Source organism: Chelonia mydas, chromosome 7, assembly GCF_015237465.2.
Source record: "Chelonia mydas isolate rCheMyd1 chromosome 7, rCheMyd1.pri.v2, whole genome shotgun sequence".
Lineage (NCBI taxonomy): Eukaryota > Metazoa > Chordata > Testudines > Cheloniidae > Chelonia > Chelonia mydas.
This window is the reverse complement of record NC_057853.1, coordinates 15,533,223-15,553,497: the sequence shown is the minus strand read 5'-3', so window position 1 is coordinate 15,553,497 and position 20,275 is coordinate 15,533,223. Positions and strand designations below refer to the sequence as shown.

The following is a 20,275-nucleotide window of genomic DNA, read 5'->3' as shown; positions in this document are numbered from 1 at the left end:
AGAGGAAGTTGGCCACTGTAAGACAACTGGATCAAAAAGACTTAAAAGAACTATGTCTTTAAGATGTTACAACAATTGTAAAGGAGTTCCTCAAAAGGGACAGTGTCCAGATCATGCAAACCTTATGTAAGTGTGGTAGTGCTAAAGGGCCAGCAAAAAATTTCTGAAGAGATAGGTTGGTAACCATCCACTTACCAGTCTCTTGCAACAGTTTTACTTGTCCTTAAGATCATTCTATTACATTCTTTTGCAAAAGCAAGCTTGACCCTTTCTATAGAATTTAGAGTTAATTTATTTCATATTTTAAATTCGTAATGTGATCAAAAGGGATAACAGCAAGATGACCTGGAGATGAGCTCAAGACATGAGATATAATCCTTTCCTTAATTAAATTAGTTTTACACTCTATTTATATAGATGATGTGTAAAATTGAGGTCTTGACAATTTGTGGCCATTAGAGCTCCCCTGGCAGTTATTGGAGGAGTAAGGGAGTTAACCTCTCTGTTCTGGACACATTCCAGCTGTGGAATTATAATCTGCCTATCTAAATCCCCTGCAGTTGCAATTGGATATTATATTCTTCTTCACTTTCTGTTCTCAACATCTGTGTATTGTTGGTATGTGTTGTTAAACAGTTGTTGCATCTTACCCCAGAAATGGCTGTATTGACCATCACATTCCTAACAATTAATTCTCTATAAAGTTTTTCCTTTATGGGTTTTTTTTTTTTTTTTTTTTGGGGGGGGGGGGCGAGGGTGTCAAAATGAGCAATGAGGTGTATAATTCCAGGTAGTATTTAAAGATAACTCCCCTAAAGGGGTAGGTCTTAGAAAGTAGCTCCAAAGCTCAGTGTTCCAAAGTTCACCTTTGCTTATAGATGGTTGTAGCATCCAACCAATTGCTCATAATCATGGCTTAGAGACCTCCATAATTACTTCTGATGTGTTTATATCTATAACACAGCATTCAAGTCCATAACATGCTTACAGCTTCTATAATTAACCATTTATTAATCATTCATTAACCCATTATAAGCTTTTTATAAAGTGGAAACTTAATATAAAATGTGACCAAGAAAGGTAATGTCAGGGAAGCATTTTAACATGTAAAAAAGGAAAGTTGGCATGTTCCCTTATTTATTACAGAAGCGTCATATTAATTTAAATACCTATATTTCATAGCATATTATGATTCTGCCTTACATTAGGGTTTGTTAACGATACTTCACTTGTTAATAGAATCTACGGACTCTTCTGCATCTTTACTTTTGCACTCTTAATTACAGAAGAAGGAAGAGGAGGGACCAGGAATGAAACATGGATTTGCAAACATGTATGCAGAGAATTGTCATCCAGCCAGCCCTGAACTCTCACAGGGTAAGTTCTAGGCTCTTTCTGAAAGCCACTCCCCTTTACGGTGTCTCAAATTGGGCACCCAAAAAATTTAGGACCTCAAAAATCATAGTAACTTTTGAAAATTTAGCTCAATGGCAGAACATAAAAGGACAGAGGCGTTCCATGGGGTGCAACATTAACCATAAAATGTGGAATGAATAATAGATATTTGATGCAACACATAGGAATTGATATTGGCTGAACATCTGGGGTTAATCCTACATACCCACCAGTTTGAACAGTTTACTCTTGTGTTTAATGCTCTGAGAAATTACAAGTTCATACTCACCATTAGCCCAGGGTAGGAGCCAGGTCTTTGGATAAACTAAGGAAACTCCATATGGAAAGTAGGAGAGAGGCTAGAGTAAGAACTAAGGATGAGGCACTTTAAAAAACACAAGTCAATACAGATTTGGAGACTTAGCTGTTGTGTAGAATTCTCACAAATGGAGATCTTGTTGATTTTCATTTTTGACCGTTTACAAAGGGCTGGACTCTGCCTCCCATGGGACCAGATTCTGCCAACCTCTCTCACAGTAAGTTTCCCCTTTGAAACCAATGGGATTACTTGCCAAGTGAGGTAGTACTGAGAGCAAAAGGAGTTAAAATCTTGCCAGCCTTAGTCATGCTGAGAAGTTCCTTACCCTAGTGAAATCAATGGAATCTCTCGTGGTCTAAAGTGCTTCCCAACATGAATAAAGATACCAGAATCTGGCCGGAAAAGGAAGAGACAGGAATCCAGGAGGGGGAAAAAAATCTGATAAGTGCTAACATGCAAATATACATAGCTATCAAAACACACACACACACTCCACAGCTTGCCACTTTGAGTCTTTCATTTACACTTGTTTGATGCTGCTCAGTTGCTTTGGTTAAAGAAAGATTTAGATTTTCCCTCAAAGTGTATTATTTTAAAAAGCCAAAGCATTATAGCATTTGCCTTGGCTGTTTCACAAAAGTAAAAACGAAAAACAAAACCGCTAGCTTCAGGCCCACATAAAACAGCCCCAGCAGGTAGATCAAGTGTTCTTTTATTTCTGTAATGACAGCCAGAGTCCCATTGTGAACTTGGCAGTATAATCCTCTCTCAATCTAGGCTAAGAAATTGAATTTCCCACTGTAATTATCTCAGGCATCTCTAGGCAGGCTGATGAAATTCGACATATAATCTATATTGCACAGCCAGAACATGAAGTCATTATTTCCAAGCTTAAAAAAAAATTTTTTTTTAAAATGTTCATTTAGCCTGAAGCAGGAAAAAACAAAAAGTATTTGTATAATGGTGTTTGTGGAGAGGAAAGTAATCACCCCAATTAAAGTTGCTAGCATTAGTTGAATATCATCTGTCAAATATTAGGGAGAGGAGATAGGTGAGAATATTTTTTTATTGGACCAACTTCTGTTGGGGAAACAGATATGCTCATCTGTCTCACCAACAGAAGTTGGTCCAATAAAAAATAACCTCACCCACCTTCTCTCTAACATTCTGGGACCAATTCAGCTAGAACAACACTGCATACATCTTTCAAATATATCAGTTATTATAACAAGCTAAATCTGTGACACAGGTGTCTCAAAGTCCTATCACTTTCCATCCTTTCTGGGCTCCTCTGGTTTTCCTTTGGTTCTTACATGCATCAAAAATTAGCCTGTAAGCAAGAACTGAGTCCTCCTGGGCATTTGTACAGCACCTAGCACCAATGGGGTCCGTGATCTTGGTTCCGTTTTTTAAATGCTTCTGCAATAATAATTTGGTTATTAATCCTTACATAATCTTGCAATGGCCATTCCATGCCAGCTGAAACAAACAGAACAATAAACTAGATGACTGCCTAGTACTTATGGAGCCAGTAGCATAAAAAAAAAAAAAAGATGAGTTGGTTTCATATAGGACAGACACACCTCTGACCCCACATGCATTAGCTGGTGCCAGTCACATTGAATTCAGAAACTTAATATTGACAAATGAGGTTACGATTCTTAATCCGGCAACTCACACCTTTCACAGACGGATAGCTTCTAGAATAAGCACTCATAAATGCCCCTGTGACACAGAGGCCCATTGGTGGTTCACTACTCTGGGTCAGCAGCTCTTATTCAGGCCTGACATACTCCGCGTACCCAAATACATTGTTGTCATGATATATACCCAAAAGGTGGCATGCAATACATCACACGAGAATACTATTGATCTGTGATATACGTATGGGAAACCCAAAAGGATTGTCTAGATATGTGCTGCAAATAGGCTCTTAAAATGTATTTGGCAAGCAGTGCTTAAGCCATGTCTGTTCTAGTCAAAAGAATAAGGTTCCGCCTGCTTTAATGTGTCTCTAATGTAAGTTAGTCCAGGTGTGAGCAAAGTAAAAGGCTGTCAGAGACCACAAGTCTTGAACCCTGATCCAGCAGGCTCTTAGGCACAAGTAAGTTCTAAGCTTCTACCAGTGACCCACTGATAGATGTCAGAACTTGAAGCTGAGCTCGGATAGCGGACTCCAGTCCTGGGATCTGACTGGCAGAACTCCGGGGGTCCTGATTGGTTCCCTGCTTCTATTTAAAATGAGCTCAGGAGCAAGAAGTTGTCTATGTGTGACATTCCCCAGGGTGCAACCTGAACTGGGATGCCTTTTATACTGCTTTACTGTCAGAACAGCAACCCCTCCAAGCTCTAGTCACTCACAGCCACTAGCATGTAGAGTCACTCCCAGCTGAATACATGAATGCTCACTGAGCCATCCATGAATAGATACAGGGTGACACTTGCACATCCCTCAGTCCCAGCCTTACCCCCCAGAAATATGCATCTTGTACTGTTCAGTAGCCCACTGGACCATACATGCTCATAATAAGTCCATCAATCCAACAATGGATAATGAATACGCACCAGGTTGGAAAGTGATAGGACTTTGAATACGCACCAGCCCTGTTGACCTGAGTAGACATTTCCCAAACACTTCAATCAAACACACTGGTTTAGATAAACCAATAAAGCAAGATCATTAACTAGAGAGATACATTTTAAGTGATTATAAGTGGTCTGGCCTAAAAGTCAGAATTGGTTACAAAACTAATTAAAAGATAAACATGCAAGCTAATTCTTAAACTTTCCCAAGCTAAGTGATCTTGAAAAACAAGAAAAACAAAAACAAAAAGGTTTTTTTCCTCACCCAACAGCTTACAACAGTCTGTGCTCAATGGAACGCCTTGCAGCTAGGATCCTTTGCCCTGATTCCAAAAGCTTCCTTTATTCTTTCAAGCATTGTTGCTACCGTGAGCCGAGATGGGGGGGAAAGAGGTAATTTGTGTGTTGTGAGTTCTCCATTTTTATACCTTTTTCTCTCTTTGAGGATTACCTGTAATTGGGTACAGACAAAACAGTCCCCTGTGTATGAGAGATTTTACATTTCACCTGAAAGATGTTTAACTGTCTTTGAGCCATCTCAGAGATGACAAATAAATTCTTTATTTTCAGTCTCCCCTGCTGGCAAATGTTTGCTTCAGTGTTAATAGTTTTATAATACCTATGGTCAGTCCATGGTTGTCTCTGTGGAGCTAGTCTGTGAGTGTTCCCCAGAATTACAACATATTTCAGTAACAAAACGTATAGTAAAATCTCAGCTCCATATACAATGTTGATACACACATTTTAACAGGACAATGATGTTCAGTAGATTATGCATTTTAAAGGATACCTCACAAGGGATCCTTTGTACAAAATATATCACAAGCATATAAAAGTGGTGAATATGCAGTACAGGGTGTCACATAGGGTACAGGATATCACACTACACAACTGGGTTTCCACTATTTAGGAGTGCTTCCTGATTCTGATCTCCTGGTATCTGTCCCAGCTGGACTCCTGCTCCAAGCACTGGTTCAGACCACCCACATCCTGGTCCTGTCAAAGAAGAGCACATTTACATGCAAGATAAACAAAGCCATCTGGAGAGAAAGTGGGGAAAGGGAGATGGAGACTGCACCCCCAGGAAGACTTCCTGCCTCTTGAATTTGGGTCAATGAACTTTGGGACGACAGCATGGTGTCTACAGTCCAGCAGGAAAGAGAAGTTTGGGGCCTCTTTTTCAAAGATTACATTTCAAAGGTTTACTGGATTATGAAAAGAAAGGGAAAAGAACCCCATAGTTTTCCATCACTGGCCAGATACAAGAGTCCAGAGTTCTTGTACATCTGAGGAAAGTGGATCCTTCAGCCAAGGGGTTTGAAGTCTCTGGGACCTGAATATAGGTGACAAGCCTGCTTAAGCAAAGATTGTACGGATGCCAGGTATCCAATTTTCGACCAGAACGCCCAGTTGAAAAGGGACACTGGTGGCACCAGTCAGCGCTGCTGACCGGGCTGTTAAAAGTCCTGTCAGTGGTGCAGCAGGGCTAAAGCTCCCTGTTTGCCATGGCTCTGCATGGCTCCTGGAAGCAGTGGCACGTCCCCCCAACCCAGCTCCTACACATGGGAGCAGCCGGGGCTCCACACAATGCACCCACCCCAAGCACAGCTCTGCAGCTCCCATTGGCCAGGACCCACAGCCAATGGGAGCTGCAGGTGTGGCATCTGCAGGCAGGGCAGCATGCAGAGCCACCTGGCCACGCCTCCGTGTAGGAGCCGGAGGGGGAACATGCCGCTGCTTCTGGGAGCTGCTTGAGGTAAGCACCGCCCGGAGCCTGCACCCCTGATCCCCTCCTGCACCCCAACCCCCTGCCCCAACCCTGATCCCCCTCCTGCACTCCAAACCCCTCGGTCCCAGCCCGGAGTATCCTCCTATACCCCAAACCTCTCATCCCCAACCCCATCCCAGAGCACGCATCCCCAGCCAGAGCCCTACCACCACCCCGTGCCCATACCCCTGCCTGAGCCCTGATTCCCCTCCAAACCCTTCGGTCCCAGCCCAGAGCACCCTCCTGCACCGCAAATCTCTCATCTCCAGCCACACACCAGAGCTTGCACCCTCAGCCAGAGCCCTCAGACACACCCCACACACACCCCAGCACCCAGCCCCAGGCCAGAACCCCTTCCTTCACCCTGAACCCCTCATTTCTGGCCACACCCCCAGCCCAGAGCCCCCTTCCCATACTCCGAATCCCTCGGCTCCACCCCCAGTCCTCTCCTGCACCCCAAACCCTTCATCCCTGGCCTCACCTCAGAGCCTGCACCCCCAGACAGAGCTCTTACCCGCTCCTGCATCCCAACCCACTGCCTCATCCTGGAGCCCCCTCCTGCACCCTAAACTCATTTCTGGCCCCATCCCAGAGCCCACACCCTGAGCCCTCACCTCCTACCATACTCCAACCCCCTGAGCCAGCCCTGTAAAAATGAGTGAGTGAGGGAGGGTGGGGAGAGCGAGCGACAGAGGGAGAGGAGATGGAGCCTCAGAGGAGGGGCGGGGCAAGGGTGTTTGGTTTTGTGCAAGTAGAAAGTTGGGAACCCTAAAATATTGTAACTTGCTGAAGTTAAATTTTAGACTTTAGAAGCAGGATTTTACTTGGTTTGTTTGTAACCAATTCTATCTTTACTCCTTACATGTGGTATCACTGAAACCAATGACTTTTTGTTTAATAAACTTGTTTTACTATAAACCAACACAGTGCTGTGATTGAAATATTTTGTCTGTCAAACCATAGTTAAATTAATGAGCTACTGTTTACTATCTCTTTAAAGGAGCAGAAAACTTAACTTCTATAAGTGTTCAGCAAGAGGGCTTGACAGTACAGGGCAAATAACTTTGGAGAAATGAGGAACTGGGAGGATTCTGGGATCACTCTGCAAAAGGTAACTGCGCAGTGAAAGTCAGGGTGCGACCTGCATGCTTGTATTCTATCTGTTGGTGTCCGGCTGTGAATCACAACAGCATAGCATTTAAGGCACCCAGGGTTGCAGGGCAGATGGTAACACAATCTCTTCCTGGTCTGGATTGAACCCCAAAGTGTCATAGCCCTACTCCCTGACTTTTGTACACATTTTGACAAACATTTTATCCATAAATTTTGGGTTTTTGTCGCCAACTTTTTTTTTCTTCTTCTTTTTAGCGTGAGGTCAGACAGACACTACAAGCAGCTTATCTTTAACCTGGCATTTCTCTTGATCACCTCCACACTGGCAAATACACATAGTAATAGGCAGTCTGTCCTAGAACAATTCCCAGTGACAACCTGAGTTGCAACTGCACTGGAAGCGACTTCCTTTAATTCTGTGCCTGAAGATGTAAGCTTCAAAAGAGTTCTGCTATGATTGTGAAAAGCCATGAATTGATGACAGTTATTCGACTCCTTGAAAGGAACTGACTTTTATTGACCAGATGTTCCAACACTTGAGCTCCCAACTCAGAGCCACAAAAGATAAGGTCTCCACTCTGGGTGTTACAGCGGGAGATGACAGGACTATTGTGTCTGGATTGATTAGAAAGATACCACAGAGTTTGATCAGGCATTCCTGAACTGTTCAAACCCCTACTGCCTCCTATTTTGAACTCCCAGCAGAGTTCACTAGGAGTTTTGCTTGTATAAAGAGTCCCGAATATACACATTAGTAGGTAACCAGCTGAGCATCTTCTTCACAGCCCAGAGATAAAGAAAGTGGTGGCAGTTCTGATGCAATTCCTATTGTCACTAAAGGAAAATTGAAGTGTTTTTTATTCTAGGACAGAGTGCTATTACTACAGAGCACTTCTCCAAGCACCCTGAAATAGTCTACCCAAAAGAGTGGTCTTTGTTCCCTTAGAAAAGTTTGTAACCCACTCTTTCGGGGAATGCTTTCGGAGAGGCACACTTATTCTGTAGAACAAATGGTGCTTAATTTCCCTACATGGCAGATGTAATACTCTGGTTTATCTAATTCATTGAGATGCTGCTATGGTTTAAGAATGTGTGGGAGAGGGGAAGAAAACAAGAAAGAAGGGAAAGTTTTTGAAGAATCCCATGCCAGTCTTTTTCTATTCTGTGACTTTATAGGAGAACATCCAATAGCATCAATTTTTCATATATTCTGCGATTTTAAAGCAAAGTGTTAACATTCTGTAAATGCCGAGAATATTGTTGCGGCTCATCTAAGGAGTATCTCTCTCCACTGCATTGTTCCATATTTTTTTATGGAGCCTGCACTGAATGTCTCTGACTGAAAGATAGGACAAGAATGCTATTTGCACACTCTACACTGATATTACATTTGTATCAGTTCATAGAAGATTACACCTTGTCCATGGGGCTCAGCACAGGTCCCTCCATAAGCTAGATAGAGAAATTGGTCAGACTTTATATTAAGGTGCTATTTATAAAGAGTTAATAAAAAATAGATGTTAAACATGTTACAGACATGAATAATATGTATTATAGATGGCTATAAGCACACCAGTGGAAGGTATTACAGACTTTATAAGTAACCTACTAACCTGTTGAAATCTTTAACAAAACTATAGCAATTAATTTATTAGCCCATTATAAATGGAACCTTAACCTAAAGTGTAACCACAAAATAGTTGACCAAAACCACTTTAAAAACATAAAAAGGGGGATAATTAAAAATGAATTCTAATCAACATCAATATATTATCCTCTAATATAAGGTCAGCATCAGAGAGCATGTACCGAGAGTGCTAAGCAATATATAGCAATATTGGCCCAATGAATAGTAGCCAAAAAAGAAGCTACAGTATTTCAGCTGTTCATGGCAGTTCAATAGATACTGCAGTGTATCTCTTTGGAAACCAGATATTGCCTCACGTCTTCTTTGTTTCCATGGTACTGCCAGCCAATGGAGCAGCTATATTTATAAATGCATCTGATAATGTATTAGCAATTATTTGTAAACAGGATTTTATTCAAGAACAGTCCAGATTCTCAGCCGGTGTTAATCACTCTGGCTTCACTGATTCACATCAGCTGAGAATCTGGCCCAGTACATACAGGCAGGTGATTTGTGTGTGTGTGACATATGGTTGGTAGAGAACTGCATACATGGATCAAATAGATTGTGATCTATATACATTTATCTACAGTATATTCAATGTTTATGGTCACATGCATTTTTGTCAATTTTTTCCAGCCAAATCATAGTTTTATGAGCAGCCTGACAGATTTATAGACACAAAGGCATATTACACATGCACACCCACACAGGCTAATGAACCATTCAGACAGAAAACAAAAAGATCATATCATTTCTAACTGGGCAAATGGCTCAGTATAGAGAAATAATAAACCTGGAGGCAAAGAACAAAGAGGAATGAATATCAGCTAAATTAAATAGGTTCAGATAATTATCGTCCAAAAATCCCCAAAGCCTTCAGCTAAATGAGAGCTTGAGTAAAGGAAGATAAAGTTGAAGGAGCAAACAAGATTCTAAGGTGTAAATACTGGAGCAACACATTATAAATCAAATGAAAACGTTAGATTTCCCCTCTAGTACTTTATCCAGTAGTGTTCACATACATTGAGGAAATAATTGCTTTGGAACAGTTCAATGTAGAGCAATCAAAAGCATATTAAATAATGTAAACTACGATAAAATCTGAAGTAACATTGATAGAGTTGGAGATACTGCCTCTGGACAAGAGATAACTTCATTAGCCCTTGATTAACATGATCAGTTTTTAAAATGGGAAAGACAGCTGTTTTAAATATAAACAGGAAATAAACTAAGGAAACTGGCTGGCTCAGCAGTAGGGTTGCCTATTGCAGAACAGTAGCTCACACGTGGGAGCAACTGTGAGCCGGTGGAGCTGAGATACCCTGCAGCACTATGGGGAAGAAGCTGCCTCTTCACTGCACTGGTTCTCTACCATCTAAAAGAGACTCAATAGGCTCAGAGGGGGCTATTCACTTCAGGCTCACTCTGGCATAGTGAAGCAGGAGCAGGACCTCATTTACCACTCAGTTTCAAAGTTTCTGCCTTCAGCAGACCCTAACTGGCTATCTAGTCCACCACCTAAGGTTGATCGTTCGCCATGTGGGAGTGTAGAAGCAACATAAGCATATTTAGGGTTGTTTTGAAAACAGCAGTTAAGGTTGCCACTTTTTTCTACTTTGGTTCAAATACATACAGTTAAATCCCTTTACTGCTCCCCTTTTCTTTTTGTAAATTGGCTGGTTTTATACATATCAAGGCCAACATTTTCAAAGTTGGCCACCTAATTCCCTATTTCACCCAAACAAAGTGGCCCGATTTTCAAGGAGCTAAGCACCCACATCCATAAATGAGAGCTACTGGTGCTTATACCCCTCTCTGTGGAACTTATGTAGTCCCCACTGCTGTAGTATCTGAGCATCTCACAATCATCCATGGATTATACCCTCACAACACCTCTGCAAAGGAAGGAAGCACTATCCCTAGAGCCCTGTAAATCTGTGGATATCCACAGACCATGTTTGCAGATTGTGGATCGGATGCTGATACAAATTTTGAATCAGCACATGGCTCGAATTGTCTCCATTGTACAGATAAAGGTATAGAGACACAGGGTACATTAAGTAACTTGGCCAAGTTCACATAGGAAGTCTATGGGTGAGCATGAAATCCAGAGTGTCAGTCCAGTGGTCTAACCACTAGATAATCCTGACTACCTTTGAGAATCAGGCCACTTATTTCAATGCCTAAAATGGTATCGATTTAGATGCCTTACTTTAAGCACTAAGGTCTGATAATGTTGCCCTAAATGTTTAATATGGACGTGGATATGTACAGCACTAGATTTGTAAAGAACATTGATTTTATTCTCGCTTGCTGTTAGTTGGGAAATACAAAGATATTTTTAAAACGTTGTCCAATTGGAACTACAGTTCTTCCTACTAAGGTACCAGCGCTCCCCAAACATCCTATGGATTTAAAATGTAAGGAGAGTGATCACTTTAGATAAGCTATTACCAACAGGAGAGTAGGTTTGTTGGGGGAGGGAGGGAGAAAACCTCGATTTGTGCTGGAAATGGCCCACCTTGATTATCATACACATTGTAAGGAGAGTGATCACTTTAGATAAGCTATTACCAGCAGGAGAGTAGGGTGGGGGGAGAGAAAACCTTTTGTAGTGATAAACACCCATTTTTTCATGGTTTGTGTGTATAAAAACATCTTTCGTATTTTCCACAGTATGCATCCGATGAAGTGAGCTGCAGCTCACAAAAGCTTATGCTCAAATAAATTGGTTAGTCTCTAAGGTGACACAAGTACTCCTTTTCTTTTTGCGAATACAGACTAACACGGCTGTTTCACTGTTCATTTTGACAGGTTTCAGAGTAATCCTAATTTGAAGATAGCCAAACCTATTTTTATAACAGGATTTTGCTATTTCCCATTTGTTCATTATATCTGAGTGACCAATTCAGATGTAATCCACAAAGAAGGAACTCCTCCAATCTTACGTACACAAAATCTCTTTCTTGCAAGAACTGAGCAAGTTCTAATAAGTATTTTAGTTACTAATTTTTTTATTCAAGAAAAGCACCATAATTGACAGTAAATGTTCTTTTCTTCCATATACACAAGGTGGTTGAATTTGGTCCAATAAAAGACATTGCCTCATCCATGTTGTCTCTCTAATATCCTGGAACTGACACAGCTACAACACTGCATGCAACTGGTCTTCCATACGCAAAAAAGCCTCACAAACACAGCGTGCGGTTTGTTTATGGTAACTAACTATATGTGCTATTATAAAACGTAGCTCCTTTTGGTTTTTTAGCTTGTTCATCACCTAGGCCCATTTTTCCTGAAGCAGTTCCTCTATGCCAATTGTTAACGTACCACAGGAAGTCAGTCATTCTCTTACAGCCAGCTAAAGATCAAATGAATGAAGAGTAACTTGCACTGCCACATGTTAGAACACTGTCTACCTGCAACTGAATGGCACGCAGAGAGGATCAAACTGGAGGAATTTCCGACTTTCTTTTCAAACAAAGTAAGAGTCAGTTCCTGCCCTGAAGAAATCAGTTATGTGGTCATGACAAGTGATGATCTCTATGGAACTTTTGCGCCCCCGGGGCCAAGGCGGAGTCTGCTCTGCAGGCAGCTTTGGCCAAGGGAAAATGCACGCAGGAATAATCCCTTCCACCCCAGAGGCATCTGTTCCAACCCCCGCAGAGTGAACACACACACAGACACACACACCCAGAAAAAGTACAATGGATATAAGAAAGGGAAATATTTATTTACAGAGGGACGAGACGAGAAAAACAACAAGGGGAAATACAGGGGGAGCAGTAGGACAGGGTTGCATTTAAGCCAAGGCCCCACAGGCCCAGTGGTAGCACAGTCTGAAAGGGCAGATATCGAGCAATGTGTCTGCACACAGAGTTCAGGAGTCCTAAGCAAAGTTTCAATTCAGTCTTGTTGGGTGCTTCTGGTCGTCTTTGGCATCAGTGAACTTTTCCCAACAAACCCCCCAGTGCCCGTTTTTGCCGCTCTCTGCAAAGCCACACAGAGCAACCACCTCCCCACTTAACTAGCTAGCAGCCTTTCTTCTTATTTTTAATGCAGAGTTACAAGCCCCAGTACTCACAGCCCCGTGCAGCTTTGGGCAGCAGTTATCCTGGGTCCAGCTTTGGCCTGTTCTTTTTGGGCGATGGCTCCCTGACACAAGTGCTCCTTCTGGCTTCTGTCCTGGGGTGTCCCTGACTGACTGCCCTCTCTTTCCCAGGCTTCAGGCAGGTTTTCTGCTGCTTTACTTTGTGAGGGCCTGTGGGCTGCAGCCCTTCTTTTTCCTGGGCTCCAGGGCCACACCCTGAAGTTTCCCTCCTTTTTCTCACTGCTCCCCTGTTAGGAAAAAGATTTAAAGGGGCCGTGCTTTTTAAACCCCAAAGGGGTTACAATTAAAATAAAATTCCACCATATATGCCATACTAGAAATATAGTGGGACCAATCCACACACAGGGATTTAAAGCAAAACCCCAATCTTGCAAGCTATACATATGCTTAAGTTTACTGCAGTGGCCCAATTCGAAAGAGTAAAGCATGTTTAGGCACATACAAGTCCGCAGAATCAGAGTCTAAGTTTGGCCCAGTATTTATAAAATCACAAGAAATTTTTTCACCTGATTTGAATGGTCCCTTGCTAAAATATAAGCTTTACCATAGTATTTTCTAGACATGTCAAATAGCTTAGTGCACTGTCACCAATCATTTAGATTAAGCAAGTTCTCTGGCTCCATGGAAGGTCTAACTCTAGCTAAGTTTGCCAAAACATAAGCTCCTTCACTGAGCTCCTCATTTGATTTTAAACAATTTCCATAGAAACTGGAAAGGTTCCCTAAACCAACAGAGACTTCCTTACTTCCAGCAATTATCTTAATTGCATTTTAAATGTCACCTGTATAAATTAAAACTGTTTACTGCTAACACTATTATTCTGATTCGTGGCAGTAGCCACCAAAGCTTGCTTTCATTTAAATAAATAAATAAAATTTTTAAAAAAAATCCTTACTGGAAACGATGCCACCTGGAATATAGACAGGGAATGTTTCCCTCAGACCCCAGTGCTTGCCTTAATATATTACAGCTTTCCTACAAGAGAATGGACCACTTTAAGTGTTTTCATGTTAATCTTGGCAACAGAACTATTTGAAAACAGTTCTTTAGATATACTTTTAAATTGCTATTAACAAAATCTGATACAGATTGTACAATGGAGCTGCAGTTATTGGAAATGTTTAGAAGCGCGAGGTAAAAAGTTTGGGGATTTATTAGACTTTGGAGTAAAAAATTTGGAAAGAAAGTTCATCTTTGTTTCAGATTTGACAGCCACATCCTTCAGTTAAGGAGTCAGAGAGCTTCCAGTATGCATCTCAGAGACCTCACCGAATCCGCCAGCAAAACCAGGGCACATGTGATATTTTTAAAGGCTGTCCCCACTTAAAACTACAATGGCACAACCGAGCCACTACAGCTGTGCCGTTGTAGCGCTTCAGTGTAGAACCTACCTATGCCAGTGGTTTTCAGCCTGTGGTCCGCAGACCCCCAGGCGTCTGCAGACTAGGTCTAAAATTTCCAAAAGGATCCGCATCTCCATTCAAAATTTTTTAGGGGTCCACAAATGAAAAAAAAGTTGAAAACCACTGACCTATGCTGACGGGAGGGGTTCTCCCATCAGCTCAGGTAATCTACTTTCCCGAGAGGTGATAGCTAGTTCAATTGAAGAATTCTTCCATTAATCTAGCCCAGTCTACGTGGGGATTTAGATCGGCTTAACTACATTGTTTGGGGGGGGGGGGTGAATTTTTCACACCACTGACTGATGTAGTTAAACTGACCTAATTTTTCTAGTGTAGACCATGCCTAAGGTAAAACACACATGAAAAAAAAAAATCACATACACACACCCCAAAAAACCCACACACTCTCATCAATGTTACGTGTATAGAAGCATAAGCCAGCTTCTGTAGTTCTCATGACTAACCAGTGCCCGGCAGCCAATTGTTCAGGAAAATGATCACTCTGAAAGAAAGTTTGCAGAATGATTAGTTGCCCAACTTTCCAGCTCAACTTCGAGATCAGCTCAGGTGAACTAATTTTTTCCTCCCAAATGATTAATGCTCCATATTAATGTAACCACGAGGCGGGCAAATTCAAGAAGCCTGTTTTCATTCCCTGGCATAACTGATTCTTATTTTAAGAATAATTTTTATATTCCCTCGTCTTAATATTCAATCTTTATTAAAAGTTTTAACAACACAGGGCCTGATTTATGGTTTTCTGCACCTTGTTATTAATTATTGTTACACTAATGCCTAAAGACCCCAATTGAGACTGTACAGTGCCTAGTGCAATGGGACTGAAACACATACTGAGAGACTGTCCCTGCCCTGAAGAACTTAGTCTGAATAGACTGGTCTGACAATGGGCAGTAAGTGAAAGAAAAGCAGAGAGATTAAGTGACATGCCTAGGGTCACACAGCCAGTCAGTGCAAATTTGTATTTGCAAACTGGATACAATTAACTTAGGCTTGAATAGAGACTGGGAGTGGATGGGTCATTACACAAAGTAAAACTATTTCCCCTTGTTTATTCCCGCACCCCCACCACCCACTGTTCCTCAGACGTTCTTGTCAACTGCTGGAAATGGCCCACCTTGATTATCACTACAAAAGGTTCTGTCCCCCCCCCAGCCCCGCTCTCCAGCTGGTAATGGCTCACCTTAAGTGATCACTCTCGTTACAGTGTGTATGGTAACACCCATTGTTTCATGTCTCTATGTATATAAATCTCCCCACTGTATTTTCCACTGAATGCATCCGATGAAGTGAGCTGTAGCTCACGAAAGCTTATGCTCAACTAAATGTGTTAGTTTCTAAGGTGCCACAAGTACTCCTTTTCTTTTTGTTTAGAGACAGTACATGGAAAACAGGGAAATCAGATATGGGGCAGCCAAACAGGGAGATGAGCCTTTGAGAGACTTACAGGTGTTTAGGCACTACCAGAAGGCCTGCCTCATCCCAGCTGCTTTCTCTGCTTATACTGTGCCCTGGTACAACTTCCCCCTTTAGTTGTCCACACTAGCATCACTTTGTCATTTATTTAATCTCAGCTGCAGAAGAAGCAGTTGCCAAGCAGAAGCCCCACTGAGAAGTTTTCAACAGATGTTTACATTATGTTTACTTGGTGAAAAGCCACCATCCAAGTTCAGCATAGTTTGTCAAAACCTTCAGAGGTCCTCAGCACCCTTCATTTCTCACTACATGTGAGCTCTAATTAATACTAAGGATATACCAAGGTCCTCATCTTGCAGTGAGCTCCATGCAGGCAGGGCCCTGTGACCACCTGAAGGCCTGTTGTAAGTTCACAGGAATCCACGCAGGCACAATTGCTGCTCAAGTGGAGCCCTGGGGAGGACTGGGGCCGATGAACCTGATCCAAAACCCAAAGAAGTCAAAGGTTGTGTCTCTCCTGATTGAAATGGGCCTTGGATTGAGCCCAACATGTGGGCTTTATATGCTTTAATCACACCTCTTTATTTCTATTTTCTAGACTTCAGATCACATTACACATCATGCAACCATTCAGTTTTCTTTCACTGCAGAAATTTTTAAAAGTGGCCATGAGAGGAGGCCAGAAGGAGATATTATTTAAGGTCTGATCTGACTCAGATCCTAAGAATTTTGTAATATGAAAACATCACTTAAAGAGGAATATTCCATTCATCAGTACCCTCCAGGTACATGAACATCCTGTCAGGAGTACTTGAACAGTTGCTTTAGGACTTAGACACTCAACACTGTCCAGCTTACTGTATCCAATAGGAAAATTATTACCTGAAGCATTAAATTCAAATTAAATGTGAGGCACTATAGTACCCACTGGAAACTAGATCAGATTAAAGCTTGCCTTTTTTAAAAACAAAACAAAAAACCACCTCACTTGCCTGGCAGTGCCAAAGCATCTGTGCGTGTTAAGTACAACAAGTTCTGATGGAGTAGATGAGCAGATGAAGTTAATTTTCAGCAACAGAACACTACTGGTTGGTGATGGCCTCTGTTGACCTGAAAAACCAATTGCCAACCCCAAGTTTTCAAAAATAATAATAGTCATAATACCACCTAGTGCTTCTCATCAGTAGATCTCAAAGTGCTTGTGGCACTAGTGAATTTATCTTCATAACACGCTGGTGAGGTGAAGCGTTATTATCTCCATTTTACAGATGGGAAACAGAAGCACAGAGGGACTAAGTGACTTGGCCCAAGTCACACAGGAAGTCTGTGGAAGAGCAGGGAATTGAACCTGGGTCTCTCAACAACTAGAGTAGTAAAATCATGAGCCAGGCCGCCCCCACAAAAAATCATGACTTAGAAATCATTAGAATTTTTAAAAAATTATACATTTGGTGGTGGTTCTTTCAGGTTACATTCAGGTCACATTTTCAAGATTTTCTACACAACAAGGAGGGCTAGAAAAAAAAACAGAAAAAGCAGATATTCTCCTGTAATCACTTCACTTCAGGTGTTGGGGCTTAAAGGAGGAAAAAATCCACACCAAATATTGTAAACGTTGGCAACAGAGATTGTTAAAGTATAATTCAGTCTGTGATCTATGAGGTGCTGAGCATCATCATCCCCAGTGGAGTGATAAAAACTATGGAGATGTCAAGAAGAGAGGATGCTCAGGTCCCGAGCATAATTTCAGTTCTCCTGCTGCATGTAGAATGCTCTGCTTCGTGCTTCAGAAACCAACTTCGTGATCAGATGCTATCAGATGTTCCCTAGGTTTTGGCTGTTGTCTGCTTCAGAGTTTTTTTCCCCACCTAAGGACTGATCACTGCGGTACAGTGTTGGACATTATCATGATATACAGAGCCCCAAAAGCATACAGCGTCCTTTACAAAGGACATTACAACTGACAAAAATAAGTCATGGGACAGTAGTTTAAACCACAAAGCAGCAGATGGGGAACAGAGACCATGAGGAGGAGCACCAGACTATGGCTTTGTGAAAGGCCAAATTCATCACACTAACTCAGTGAAGTTAGTGGAATTGCACCAGGGCTGAATTTGGCCCTAAAAGGGTTGTACAGAGGAGAGGGAAAGTGCATGGAGAGTGGGAGGCTACTGCAAATACAGGGCTTGACGCAAATCTTACTGGAGCCAGTGGGAGTTTTCCCATTAACTTCAGTGGGCCTTTGGACCAGCCTCATAAAACAGCAAAATGAAAGACATGACAAAGCTGTGTGTGGAGAATAACTTCCCATTTTTAGATAAGAAAGCAGAACAAGGAACAATTACTTAACACATGTAAGGATTTTACTTTTATTTTAAACCATTAAAACTGATGTGGGAAAAGTTAATTATATCTTTGTTTCCTGAGAAACACCTCAGCTCAATTAATTTGATAATGCACTGTAGTGCCAGTTAAACTTTAATGACTATGTCTCCATTTATATACAGCATTATCAGGCCAACACTGTATTTCAACAGTAGTTGAATGAGAAATTGACATTTATACATTGTACACAGTGTGTTTATGAAGCAGAGTGTGAAATTTCCTGACTGATTTTACAGTACTATAGATTTTGTCTTTGATATATCAAACTACAGAGGTGGCATAAGTTAATTGCACTGATCTCTGTCAGGAAGTAAAGCTGTAACCGTGAAGTGAATGGCATTAAACACTGTTTCCAGTGTACACATTTTGAGCTAAATACTACAGAAAGTGTACCTGGCAGTTCAAGTGCTTTTCTCTGAAGGTCAGGTACTGAACCAGTGCCCAGAATGGTGCTAGAGGGGAGGGAAGGGGTGTGAGAGTGTCCAATATATCATCTTTCAGATTAGACATTGTAACCATGGACTGTCTTTAATCTGTGTGTACACAATACCTTTCTCAATGGGGGCCAAATCCCAATTTGGTGGCTTTAGGCGCTACCAGAGTAAAATAAATAATAGAACAACAAGAGTAGGAGTTTATTCATAGTAGGTTTTGTAAAACCTATATTTTTCTTAAATAACCAGAACGTTGAGCCTAATACAAAGTTAACTATCCCTTGAAATATTTTATATCTTAGTTTGCTTAATTTTTTAAAATCAAGCAACCTGTCATCTCTCCCAGCAATAACTCTATTATTCTCACAGCAAACTGTGAAACTGCCATTAACATTAACACAAGTGGTACTCACACCAGCTGATGGGAATAGGAGTCTCTCTCACTCCTAACACTGCAGCTGCAATCAGTCAAAAAAATGCTCCTTAGAATTTTTTTTGCAGCCGAAACTCTGCACTGTATCACTCCTTTTAGTATCAATACAGCTAGGAGGTTCCTGTCTTCTGATGCTGATCTTAAATATTGAACAAGTGTTTGTATTGCAGTAGTGCCTAGGTGCCCTACATCCAACCCTGCAAGTGGCCCGTGCACCATGCTGCAGAGGAAGGAGAAAACCCCCCCGAGGTCTCTACCAATCTGACTGGAGGGAAAAATTCCTTCCTGCCCCAAATACGGTGATCAGTTAGACCCCGGGCATGTTGGTAAATCCCACCAGCCAGACACGTGGGGAAGAATTCACTGTAATAACTCAGAGCCCTCTCCCCATCTAGTCTCCCAACTCAGGCCATTGGGAATACTTGCTATTGGCAGTCGAAGATGGGCCACATGCCATTGTAGGAAATCTCATCATACCATCCTTTCCATAAACTTATCAAGCTCAGTCTTGAAACCACTTAGGTTTTGTGCCCCACTGCTCCCCTTGGAAGGCTGTTCACTCCTTTGGTGATTAGAAACCTTCATCTAATTTCAAGCCTAAACTTGCTGATGGCCAGTTTATACCCATTTGTTCTAGTGTCAACATTGGCCCTTAACTTAAATAACTCCTCTCCATCCCTGACATTTATCCCTCTAATGTATTTGTAGAGTGCATTCATATCTCCCTTCAGGCTTTGTTTTGTTAAGCTGAACAAGCCGAACTCCTTGAATTTCCTCTCATAAGGTAGGTTCTCCATTCTCTGATCATCCTAGTAGCCCTTCTCTGCACCTGTTCCACTTTGAATTTATCTTTCTTAAACATGGGTGACCAGATTTTCACACAGTATTCCAAGTAAGGTCTCACCAGTGCCTTGTATAATTCTAATAACACTTCCCTATCTCTACTGGTTTCAGAGTAGCAGCCGTGTTAGTCTGTATTCGCAAAAAGAAAAGGAGGACTAGTGGCACCATAGAGACTAACAAATTTATTTGAGCATAAGCTTTCGTGAGCTACAGCTCACTTGATGCACCCTAGGACTGTATTTCCCCTTTTTCATGGCTGCATCACACTGGTCATCCTGCAATCAACCAATACACCCAGAAGATCTTCCTCCTCCATCGCTTCCAACTGATACGTCCCAGCTTATAGCAGAAATCCTTGTGAAGAATAGCAAAAATACCATTAAAAATATTTTTTAATAAATTCATCTTGTTCCTTTAAGTAAAT

General features: G+C 41.6%; 1 long non-coding RNA gene across 3 annotated transcripts in view; it reads right to left on the bottom strand.

The window, feature by feature from the left end:
* The window catches only part of LOC122466667, a 128,616-nt gene that overhangs the window by 77,027 nt on the left and 31,314 nt on the right, over positions 1–20,275 (bottom strand). Inside the window, exon 4 of one of the 3 annotated variants that reach the window (XR_006292372.1) lies at positions 3,966–4,748. The exons of 1 other annotated variant lie outside the window; for it this stretch is intronic. This is a non-coding gene — a long non-coding RNA (uncharacterized LOC122466667). Of the gene's footprint in view, positions 1–3,965; positions 4,749–4,768; positions 5,294–20,275 lie in introns of those variants that run through there. One more of the 3 variants, XR_006292371.1, reaches the window with a different exon arrangement.